Here is a 12,936-nt window from a genome sequence, read left to right on the forward strand (position 1 = left end):
TGACACACCTCCAAATGAGATATGTACCTTTTCTTGGGGAAGGAAAGGTGAGGAGGAAAAAAGGGGATTTCTTAGTGATATCTTTTTTTGGACCAACTATGTAGTTGGGCTAAAGCTAGACAAGCTTTCAAAACATTCTTCATCAGCTGGTTGGTCCAATGAAAGATTTCATCCTAAGAAAGCCTTGCCTATCACATAATTTATGGACCATCATGACTACAATATCATTTGTACATTATCAAGAAAAAAAAGATTTTTCCAGAGTGATGGTTGCATAGAGCAGGGACAGAGCCTAATCTTTACCTCACTCGACTTCTTTTTCCTGCTCAGACAAAAGATACCATTTTAACCCTTCCAGAGCTGAAGTGTCAGCAGCTCTTGACTGCTCCATCAAAAGCTAAAACTTTAGTTGCTACTGAAAAGTGGACTTTGTGATTAGACCTAGGATCTTGAAAAGATTTGAGAACAGTATGAAGGGCTGTGAAATAGGTAAAGTGAGATCAGGAGTAACTAACAGCTGACAAAATTGCAGAAGAAATGATGGCTTGATCAGTTAAACATCAAGATCATTAAAAAGGAGAGATGGCTGTGGAGTGAAAAACAGTCGTCAGGAATCAGATAGATTGTAATGTGTCTTGAAGTCAACGGATTCCCTCAGCACTGCTGGAATAGAAATGCCACTACTGTTGCTGCTGGATAGTTGATTTTAAATTTTGAGTAGATCAGGAATCAAAGGGTCTGCACCCACTTTGGACCTGTCCCTGCTATACTCTACCCCTCCATTGATGTGGGTGTGGTGGGAAGAAAGGAAAGAGAAGCAACAGCCATGTTACAACATCTCTATGCTTTTATTCTGGAAAGAAAAAAATTAGTTTCTCTGCTTAAGACATGCACCCTAATTTTGGCAGGCTAATTTTATGGGGGAAAAGGTGCATGTGATATGCCAATAAATATAGTATATGGCATTACACAAAATTTTTGTACTCTGTGTACATGCCTTTTTGATTTTGATAGTCTTACTCAGTAGGATACTTTCAAACATAACTACTTCAGTGGCTTTTATGGCATTTTTAAAAGGAGTTATGTGGCATTCTTATAAATGAACTTTCAGGTGAGAGGAAATGGAATTTCTCTAAGTTACATTGTAATATGGTAGCACTGGGCAAGGTTTTCCAAGATATTTAGGTTTGTAACCTAGGTTTGTAAATAGATACTTTTTTGATTGTTAAAGCATCTAGGTATCAAAAATAGTTTAGGTATATATAAAAATCCTCTTAAGTACTTAAGTACCTTTGCAAAATTTAATCCTGGGAGTCCTTCCAAGCAAATAACTTGGGCAGACCCCCTACGCTTTTCTTTATTGATTTAGCCTCTTTTGTTCAACATCAGATCATATTGTTTTTCATAGAAAAGAATCATAGAGAATCAGGGCTGAAAGGGACCTCCAGAGGTCATCTAGTCTGCACTCTTATTTTACTTATGCTTGATTCACACCGGTTTGGTCAGGTTGTGAAACATCTGCAGCACAATTAGATTAATATATTTTGTAGTTTATGCATGCATGGAAGCCTTTTTTCCTTTTTGCTGAAATGGCTATAGCGGAAAGACCCAGGTTTGTAAAGTCATTTAGGCAACTTCACTCCCACTGAAATCAAGGGACTTGTCAGATTACGGCATTATCTTAGATTTATTTACATTTAGAGCCCTTTCATACAGAAAGGGTCACAGCTGCCATACGATCTGTTATACAAATAGATCATTTTACACACACTTGAAATTCTGTCAACGCCAAGTTGAAATGGAGAATCAGGGTATCATCACACTGCAAGACTGCACAGCAGATATGGGCATGAAGAAGAAAACCCTCCTGAACTGAAATTTCAAGGACTATTTAAGAAAGAAAAATATGATATCTTGGTCAAATTTCAGCTCAAGTAACCAGGATAAATGAAAAGTGCCATGGGATCTTTAGGGGTGATAAGTGATGATGAACTTAGTATAATGCCTAATCTGACAGATACCCCTCATCTCCGTAAGCTTCCCCCCGGCCCCATACGTCCCCCTGCTCCCATAGCTCAGTGTCTTTTAAAGGTCTGGAATATCAGTGACCAGGATTTGATAGATGAAAGCAAATCTTCTATGGACTTTCTGTGAACTGATGGAACCTGATGACAAGAAAAATGCATTGAATTTGCATTCAGACTAATAATATAATGTGTTATGTATTAAAACTGTGTGAATACTTAGGCTCACCACTTAGGAAGGTTTGATTATAAGACAAGCTAAGGGAGAGCATAATTAAAGTTTCAATTTGTAACATGCTTCATCTTTAGTACTGTATAAAGAGCCACTAGGAAAAATTCTTCTCCATTAGCCCATTGCATTCATGAATGTGTATGTAATATAAGCATTTTATTAAACTAATAAATGACAGATTCTTAGAGGAAAGTGTGGCAGGACAAAAAACACAAGACAGCAGACTGCATGTGTGAGCAATCTGCCAATACCAAGTTATGTTGTGAAATCCCTAGAAAATACCAGCCTTTACTATGGTATCATCAATTCAACTTTACTTTCTTGTGAGTTAAGCCAAACCAGTATCTTATATAAAACAACACAAAACAAAATGGATTGTCCTTATCAGCAGCTACGACCTTTGGTGATGTCAGGTTCCAACATGCAACGAATAAGTTGAATTAATATATGGTAGATAGGGCCATATTCCTTCTTTATTTCTGCCAGTGGGCTGTGTTGGCTTGGTCTTCCTCACTTTGTCCCTTACTGCTAGGATCCTGGAGCTGGCAGCACCAGACACACATTAGAAATTAATGAAGAGTTATTACTGGGAATTTGAGAGACAGATGAGGTGGGGCTGGCTTCAACGGTGTGAAGAAGACTAGTAGGCAAGAGCAGCAAATAGTGACAACAGGATTAAGGACAAGTCAATGTACAGCAGGTGTCTTTGAAAAATAATACTGCAGTATTCTAGTAGAGGAATTTCCAAAGTCCTGCCTGAAAGATTTTATAAAAAGCATTTTATAAAAAGCTATTCCTGACATTTTATACATTGTCAGGTTGCAGTGAGGAGAGTTTTAGCATGGTCTCTCAGATGACTGGGCTTTCTGTGTCCCATGTCAAAAGGAATTTATATTAAAGCATGCTACAAATTAACCCCACACCCTCCTTGAGTGCCATTTCGACCTCCTTCCTCTGCCTGAACTGCTGATCTGCTTTCTGCTTCCTACTTTGTGCTCCTTGCTTGTTGCAAATCAAGGTGGGGACAGGCAGCACAGCAGCAGATAGGGCTGGAAGCAGAAAGCCAAGCATGAGATCAGGCTGCTAGCCCAGGGCAGGATGCAGAAACAGCTTCTGTCCATGTCACTTGTAGCACTTGTGCTGCAAGTTGGCCACCCCTGTACTAGATTGCAGATGTATGACCAAGGGGTAGGCATTTGGGATTATACAGACTTTGTAAAGAAGAGAGAGATGCACACAAAATTTGCAATACCCACTTTAGGCACATTGCTGCTTTGCTTCAGTGGGGTTTGACTATCTGTGTGGCCGAGTGACCTTTGAAAATCCCAGCCTACACTCTAAAGAATTTAAGGACAAAAAAAAAAAAGAACTGGAGCAGCTAAGTTCTTGAAAAAATGTTTTGTTGTTTTGTTTAAACATCAGGCGCTTGCTTTGAATTCTGAAGTGATCTCCGGAGATTTTTGTTGTGCAGACATGCAAATTGCAAGGGGATAATAGTTGTGAAATAATGAAATAATGAATGTTTGGTTTTTGGGACACACCCATCTAGGTCTAGCAGAAGAACCATCTACAGCATACCTACAGTAGACTAATTCTACTGCACATTAGCATGTCACAGTGAAAGCCGTGCTAATGTGCAGTAGAACTAGTCTACAGCATATTAGTATCATGTAAAAAAACGTGCTTTGGCACTGCTGTGCAGTAACACCGATTATGGTGCATTAACAGGTACTAAACTTAGTGTGCTGTAATTACAGTGCATTAATGCATGCGTAGATGTGCCCAATGATAGCTTGAGTATACCAGGACAGGTCTAGTTAGGCTGAAATTAGACAGAGCTGCTGGAGTGCGAGTTTCTGACGGTATTGGTGTTGTTCAAACTGATGCTGAATGGTTTGAATTTTGTATACATTAGGGACAAGGTATAGATTGAAAATGCTAGCCTGTTGAGTAGGCTGTGGAGGTTGGCTTAGGGGCTATTCAGTGGTTAAAGTCAGCCCAGCAGGGGGAGAGGGTGTGTATGAACGACACCTCTTATCCCACTCAAGTAGTAGAGCTGTAGTTCATTAATCATGATGAGTGAGTCCCTAACCTTCAGTCCTAGTGCTTGTGTTGGTAGCAGCTCCTACTTCTACAAAGTGAGAAAAACGACTAGAACCTCAAGCTGATGCTCTGAAATTGTTGAAAGGAGGGGGAATGTAGGGCAGGAAAATCTTCTCTCTTTTGCACTGAGAATCTTCTTTAATGAAGAGCTTCATTTTTAGACTCTAACAAAACTAGAGTTGCCTTCCTGGAAGCTGTCTACTCCAGATCCAAGACCAAGATCCAAAAATATCCCAGAGGTCTGTGAAGTCCTATCCCAGAGTATCTATGAAGTCTATTCTCATTTTTGTTTGACTCAGAAGTCTTTTAGAGCCTAGGTAGTTTTAAAACGGGGTGGAGGAGGTTGAGTTTCAGAATTTGGGTCTGGATTTGGTTCGCTCTCTTAACTCTCTCCACTTTTGGAGTTGGTATTCAGGTTCAGAAGTATTGCAGGTCTGAGATGTGAGTTGTACTCAAACTTCCCAGAAGTTTCCTTTTATGGGTTGCAAATATGGTGTTCCAGTTCTGACTCCTCTCTATTTAGAATCATTTTCTATCCCTCCTAGAATTATTAGCCTGGAACTATAGAATCCCCAAACTTCATACAGTGCATTTTTTAAATTAAGTTTTATTTCCAAATAAGTGTGTGCATTTTTCAATTGAGGCAGGAGGTTTAATATAATTTTAGACCAACACTTAACACTCATCTCCCTTGTTATTTTTAGGCTATTTGAGTTTTATTTTAACCAGCTTTTGCAGTGTTCATGTAAGGCAGGAGAAACTGATAAAGGAACAAATGTCTATGTTCTACTTCAATGTGTCTGTCATATAAATTTAGATGTTAAATATTATTCTTTGTATAATGTTTCCTATTGTGATAAGTGTTTGTGATTTTTGATTGATGAGATGAAATGTAAATAATATATATGGATTTGCATATATAAGATAGAGCTATTTTAGACATGGATATTAATGGATACATTTGGTTTACATTTGTTACTGTTCTGAATAGGGTTCACACTTGAAATATTTACAAGGAATAAAACATTTTATTGTGACTATTTACTAGTATCTTTATGTGCAAGAACTGACAGATTTTAACGACTACTTTATTTTATGCCTTCTGAGTTGAACAAACAAATATTTTTCTACTGAAGAATGAGCACCGCATGACTGTCTTGAAATACATGTTGACTGTGTTCTTTATTTGGGAATGTTGATTATTGAGTCTTTAGACTCTTTTTGTTACAACAAGGTGCTGTATAATGTAAAATGCAACCTTTGTCTTATGTCTGTAAGCTGTTACTTTCCTGTTTTCTGATGTACAGCCTTCCTCTGTATACTGAAAATTGAGGTATAAAATTGAGTTGTATTCCATGCCCTTTTTATTCATTGCTTTTATCAGAAGTAAACAGTATGGGAAAATGTATAGTTTAAGCGCTGACTCTGTACTACTTGTAGATTTTTTAATGAAAAACATCTAAGTTGTGGGAGGTACTATCTTTGATGGCATTGTCCAGTGTACCAAGTCCTTAGTACAGCAAAGCATTTTGCATGGGATAAATCACATACTAAAAGGTATATATGTCCTAGACTTGAGGCTGATGAAGACCTAGAACCTTCTGCATACTAATCCCATCTCTAAAACCAACTCAATTTGTGGCCTAGGGCAAGTCACTTGCATCCAAAGCCACAAAAGGCTTAAGGTTGGATGTCTGTTTCCCTTTCCACACCTAAATAACAGTTTCTCAGCTGTCTAAGACCCCAGGATGTTACTAATGTGCTGGTCACAATTCTGTTTCCCCAGCACTGTGGACATGTGAATTGGTGTGTGGAGATTCAGCATGAGCAATAGGCCATGCAGATGTACCCAGTGCGAAGGCATACTGGTATCTAAGGTAAAAAGTGTGGATGGCCAGAATCCATTAACAGGTGTTAAATAGAAGGCAGAGTGCCCCCATTGCAGCCCCAGCTGCTGAGTGGTTAGGGCCCTAGCTCAGGGACCTGGAGCTCCAGGCTCTAGTCTTCCCTAGCACAGGGGAGGTTTGAACTTTCTAGCCCAGTGCTCTAACGTTCAAGTGGAAACCACCCCGCCGTGCCTCTGGACCATGGAGTGCCCAGACCCAGCTGGGCTGGGCCGGGGTCTGGGGCCTAATACCGCTTCTGTACCATGGCGGTGCTGAGTTGTGCCCTATCTAAGGGGGGGGGCTCCCACCACTGGGCACAGCCCAGTAGAGGCCCTGGGGTCTATTTCCCTCTTCCACCTGTGCTCCGGGCACAGTGGCCAGCCCACAGCAGCAGCTGCCTTGTCCTGAGCACTTGGGAGGGGCACAGGCCCCTGGTGCCTTCACAGGGCTGCTCCCAGTGGTGGGAGCCCTCCCTCCCCCCAAATTCCCCTGGACCGTGGAGAGTTCCAGACCCAGCCAGACCAGGGCCCAACGCCCATCCTAACCACTCAGTGCAGCAGCGGCACAGAAGTGGGATGGGGCTCCAGCTCTGCTGGGTCTGGGAAGATCTGGTCATCCAGGGGCATGTGGAAGGGGGTGGTCATCATGCATCCAGGGGCATGTGGAAGGGGGTGGTCCTGCTGCTGGGTGCAACCTGGAAGAGGTCTTGGGGCCTGTACCCCCCCATCTGTGCTCAGGATGAGGCGGCTGCTGCTGTGGGCTGCCCACTGTGCCTGGAGCACAGGTCGGGGTGGGGAATGGACCCCCAGGGTCTCCCCCAGGCTGTCCCAGTGGCAGGAGCCCCCCCCATGAGTCCCCACTGCCTAGCTGAGCCATGCCCACATGTGACCAGCTTGCAGCAGAGCTTGAGGTGCAATGGCAGTCACCTTTGCCACCTCTGCCCCCACAGAGATGGGGGCGAGCCTGCCCGACCCCTGGAGGAACTCCCCGGGCTCCAATCTTCCTAGCACCTGGCCGGGTTGGGACCCCACTTACCTTTCCCTGCTCCTGCCTGGGCCACACAGTCAGTTGCTCATCATGGGGACCTTGATACAAGTACTAAATAAATGCTTAGTAACCACTGTGCAGTAGCGTCTCATGTAGATGCACCTTGTATGTAGGTTTGTGTACCCAAATATAAAGGAGAGGCAAAAAAAATGGCCAGATACTTCCATCCTAGATGCACCAAGGGAAATAGATGACCATAAGTGCTTAACTTCAATTTAGCTATGCAATTTCTCTAACCTAGACCTACCTAAAACCACTAGTTTTTCAATACTTGTGTTCCACGGTACCTGAAGTTCAGAGAGAGCAAGTGAGAGACTGAGCAAGAGAGGATTTAACATAAATCCCAGAACTCCATTTCCTATTTGGCTAGCTGAGGGAGCTGGCATGCTGCCTTATGTGCCTCCCTTTCTCAGAGGTCTGTGTCTCTCCCTGATGCATTATACTGGGAACCTAATTTTGGATTTCACTGTGGAGGCCAGGCATATAAAAGGTAAGAACTTAAATCTTTTAGTTGTTTGGGGTCTTAATAATTCTGAAATATTTTCTACTCAGATAGGATGAGGAGACAGACTTTGTACTTCCCTTATAGGGGTGCTGTGAAATTGCTATAGCTTAAAAGTACTACTTATTAAATTTGCTAGTATAATGCCTGATCTTTATATTAGCACAGTAGCATTAATAGGAGTTTTTCCATTGGCTGAAGCTGACTTTGGGTCAAAACCATAACTGCCAGGCAGCTAAACCTATAAAGGAGATTCAGGATCAGCCTTGCTGTGCTTAGCTTTTGGCTACCTAGTCATCAACTGGAAGTTACAGTATCAAGGTAGTGTGTAGGTTCCCTTCACACTACACAGGAAGAATTAACACCGCACACATCTGCACCGCATAATGAGTGTTCCTATTGCATGGTTTATCTACCTTGTATGGGTAACAGTGCCAGTGAAGACGTAGAAGCATGGCTTAAGACAGTGTTTGTAGTCAGAGGACATTTCTCTAAGGACCCTGGGTTCATAATGTAGTTACTAGTAGTGGATGTTAGAACTTGTCCTACTGCACCTTCACTTCTGTTGTCTCCCATGCTAGCTAGAGCTAATGCATGCTATCACACCTTCATTTTGCTGTCTAGACAAATAGTAAAGAACTACCATGCCAAGGAGCTATGAAATAAGTTTTAGACTCAGGTGCCTAAAATGACAGTTATGGCCAAGCCCCTTTAGTGGAATTAACATATGGTGCCTACATGTAAACATGGCTGCCCATCTCCATCCTAGAGCGCTTTATGTCCAAGCACCTTAGGGTGTTTAAAGAGCAGTTGATAGTTTAGCAGAGCAACTCAGAACCCCAGACAGGCTGTGGCTTATAGAACTGTGAGCCCAGAGCTTGCCAGGTCCACAAAACCAAACTTAAGAGCGCTTAGAAATAGCAAAGTGACCTTACCACTAGGAAGGGATCTGTAGTCCTGCTACCTCCGTGCTTAGTATACTTACCCAAGAGGCACAGCTTCTAGGCTTCGCACCCAGAGAAGGTTTGAAACTATCTAACACCCCAACGCAGAACTCCACAGGTTGGGCATTATCCAATCCCCTCTCTAGTGCTCTTTTTGAAAGTGAGCCGCTGAGTTTTGCATTTAATAATAGTTGGATACGATGCATGGAGTACAATGCAGAAGATTTTGCCCTCTTAGGTAAATGGGTCCAAACTAGAACCCAGGGCCCACCCCCTTCACAAAACAGTAGCCACACTGAGTCACACACACACTCCTCGTCTGTGTTTTCTCCATGTACTGGTGGCCTAAATTTGGTCTGCCTACAGAGAACTGGGGGAGGCGGGGGCAATGAAAGATATCCGGTCATGGCTGCGCTTAGAGAATACTAGAGGTGCCTACAGGATGGAGTTCTGCCTGGGGCAAAAACTGCTTTGGGTCCTCAGCTTTCCCTAAGCAGCACATTAACAGGGGTGACAACAGAGTTTAGGGGTGTGTGACTGGCAGAAACTTAGGGATGAGGCTTTAAACTGGCAATACTGCTTACAGGGTAGCATATCTGCCAGTTTAGGCACCCAAATCCCTTTAAAACTCTGATTCAAGTATCATGTACAGAAATAATACATTTGCCTTTACTTTAGGCTCACGTAGATTTGATCCGAGTTTCCCAGCTACACATGGACATGGTTTATTTTGAGGCACATCCTGTTTATTTTCTATTTAAAGGTTTGTGTTACCACCTGTTCAATAAATAAAATCTGTTTCATGTGAAATCAGTGATAAACTTAATTTTGGCTGCTGTTTCAGGGCAGAATGTTGCTGATCTTGCATATGAAGAACAACGACTTCAAGATCACAGGCTACTGCCCTACACTTCTGCTCCCCAATGTTTCTAATGATTTCTCCTTTTGGTTTGAAAACCAGGGTTGGAGATTTACAATTTCCTATCTGAGTTGGAGTTGTTCAAGAAAAGGTTGGGTAGTCATCTAGGAGTTGGTTTAGGTGTCTCCATAGGGCCTTCCAACTCTTTGAGTCTATAAGAACTTAAGAACTGCCATTTATTGACCATAGGTCCATCTTGACTGGTATCCTGTCTCTCAGACCCCTTGGTGCACTCATTTTGAACCTTTGACCTATGAAAGGTTTTTTTTTGCCACTGTGTCCTGGAAAGTCCCCATCCTCCCCCCTCTTTCCCTGCAGCACCTCTGACCGTGCAGAGGGAGGGCACAGCAGTGGCAGCACTGCGTGGTGCTGAAGCAGCGATGGGAGGTTTTCTGCTTTTTTTTAAAAATGCCATTGATATGTGTCAAGTGGCCAAAAAGAAAAAAGCAGGGGAGGTGCTGCACCGTGCACTGCCAATTATGCCTGTTTCAGAGTCCACCTTACAAAAACCCTGGTGCCACTAGCTCAGCATTTAGAACTACACTTCCCAGAATGCCTCTCACTGAAGCTCACTCACTCCTGCTGCTTCCACTTCTCTGCTCTCCTTGCTGGTGCTGGGAAAATGAAGGGTGTAATGGAGGATGCTGGGGGAATGAGAGGACAAGTTCCTTCTCTGGGATCCCCGCCGCAAGGTTCATGCCCTGCTATCATTATGCTACTGAATGGATGAAGACCTCTGTGGCTCACTGAAGGAAATGAGAAGATTCAAACACAGGGAAAAATGAGCTTCCTTTGAGCTGGATGGTTTTCTAATTCACCAATTAGAGTAGTGCAGGACTTCTCCTGGGGGAGGCAGCCAGAAGTTGCAATGGGGAGGTGGAGGGGCAACTGTGTGGGCTGGACCGTGGCCTGTGCTTGGAGCTAAACACTGTTGAAGTGCCCCTCCCTTGCAAAATGTTAACCCCTGCTCTAAGGCAGGGCTGTTCAACCAGCGGCTCATGGGTTGTATGGGGCCTGTGAAGGGTTAATGTGCAGGCTCTAGGTTGCTACTCAGCAATCACACTCCTTTTCACTGCACCTGATTGTGCAGCCAAATTCTCTAGTCTCCCAATTCCTCTTCTGACTGCTCTCAATCAGGCACAGCCTGCAGCACGGGGAGCCCATGGCACAGCGCACCAGGAAACTCCACTGCTGTGGAGCCAAAATGGGGGGCACAGCCCATGCATGCAGTGGAGCAGTTGTGGGGAAGTGCAGGTGCTGCCTGTGTATGTGATGCAGCAGTCGAAGCTCACACTTCTGTGACCCCCTGGGCATGCGGTCATGTAGCGTGCCGTCCCCAGATGCTTTGACATTGGACGACCCTGCTCTAAGGGATTCAGCTTTAGACAACATACTCCCTTTGTTGTATCCCTTTGCATCTTTGTAACCAGAGCCAACATAATAATGATCATCTCTTACTGGTCAAGGAAGGCAACTTGCAGCAATATAGTTTCCAAGGGATGGATGGAAAACAGTGGCAATGCGGGTCTCATAAGCAGCTCACCTTCAGCGTCTAACAGTAATGTAAACCACTGAGGTTTCAGAAGACTAAATGAGATTGGCGTCAGAGTAACAGTGTGAACATTGGCAAATCTTTGATGCTCTTCCCCCCCAACCAAAAAATAAAAAAATAAAATTATAGCTATGTAAGATAAGATAAGATGCAGCGATGGTTTTCAGTCCACGTTCCATCTGTGCTACAGCACAATTCCTTAGGACCCTCAGTACAAACCCCAGCTATTTTCTAGGTTGCTCTTAATGGCTTGGCACTATATATCAGCACAAAAGTGGTTGGACTGCTGTAGGGGATCGTGTGTAGGGGTGTAAAAGCTTTGTGGTTCTCTGAGGTAAACATAGTACAGAAACACACCATCAGGGCGCATCCAGATGAGCGCGCACGTGCCTCTTGCCCTGTCTCAAACCCCTTTGAGGCAGGGCAACAGGCACATGCGAGAACAAAAAAATGTTCCCCGTGCTGCAAACTTGCTCGGGGGGGGGGGGGGGGGGAGGGGGGTTTAGGTCATCCTCGGCAGGTTTGGCAGGGCTCGGGGGGGGGCTGGGAGAGTGGGTGGGGCCGGCAGGGGTCCCCCAAACCCTTGCACTGGAGCCCTGGTGCTGAAACATGTGGCCTGGCCGGCTGCATGTTTCAGCACCATGGTGAGGGGCTAACCATAGAGATGCTCCGGCATGTCAGTTCAAAGCAGGACACCACACCTGCAACATCTTCCGTGTGATGGCTGCTCAGATGGCCAGGCAGGGGGCCCAAGAAGCAGTAGTGCTGCACAAAGGCAAACCTGTAACCGCAGTCCAGCTGGCCCAGAAGGGCAGATGCCTCTACTGGCTCTGCAGTCCTCATCCGAATCTGGCAGGTATGCAGCAGGTCACAGCCAGGCAGCAGTCCCCACTGCCAGACGGCTGCAGTGGGTAGAGGGTGTAGGGAACTCTCAGGGATGTTTCAGCAGTCCAGCTGGCACAAGGGGTAGTGTCCCCAGGTACCGATTGGCCAGGCCCAAGAAGCTCCTGAGAGCTAGTAGCCCTGAGCTACTTGCCAGGGTGGCTTCTTCTACTGCTGGGGCCAGGGCAGGTGCTGGCTCCTGGCTCTAGCTCCCCCTGGCTGAATATCCGGGAGGAGCCAGCCAGGGTTATTTTGCCCCTCATGGCACAATTTGCTCCACAACAAAGTGCATGTCTAAGCACATGCACTGAGGCAAAAAGCCCCGGCTCAAATTTGCATCGCTTCCATTTGAGCTGCTGCAAGCGACGTACTTGCATGTGTGGACGCACCCTCAGAGTGTTACGTGGAATACGTGCCACCTTCTTCAAGCTTCCCCTCTTCTTCTGGTAGGGCAAGTAGTTCGATCCTTATGTTGTGCACCCATTTAGCAATCTGTGCTTGTACACTGACTCTGTAACTAGTTTGTCTGCTGAGTTTTTCCCCTCTGCCTAACCCCGCCCCCCAGCAAGAAGCATTTGATCCAGTGCATACAATAAATCAACAAAGGAGTGGAACCAAAAAAATGCAGAGAAGGAGAGAATCTATAACATTTCTGTGTTAGGAGTCAAGACCTGCTTGTGTTTGATTGGTATTGTTAAGTCCAAGTTGGTTCAGAGGGCAGAGTATTAGACTCTGACATTGCCTCTAGCCAATTTGCAGTCTCTTGGTAAGAATGTATAGTTGCTGTTGCTAAAAAACATTCTAGCGACAGAAAACTACCACGTGCCTTATCCAATGGAAAAGAA

Source organism: Crocodylus siamensis, chromosome 2 (genome assembly GCF_052110815.1).
Source record: "Crocodylus siamensis isolate JL-2025a chromosome 2, ASM5211081v1, whole genome shotgun sequence".
In the NCBI taxonomy this organism is placed as follows: Eukaryota; Metazoa; Chordata; order Crocodylia; family Crocodylidae; genus Crocodylus; species Crocodylus siamensis.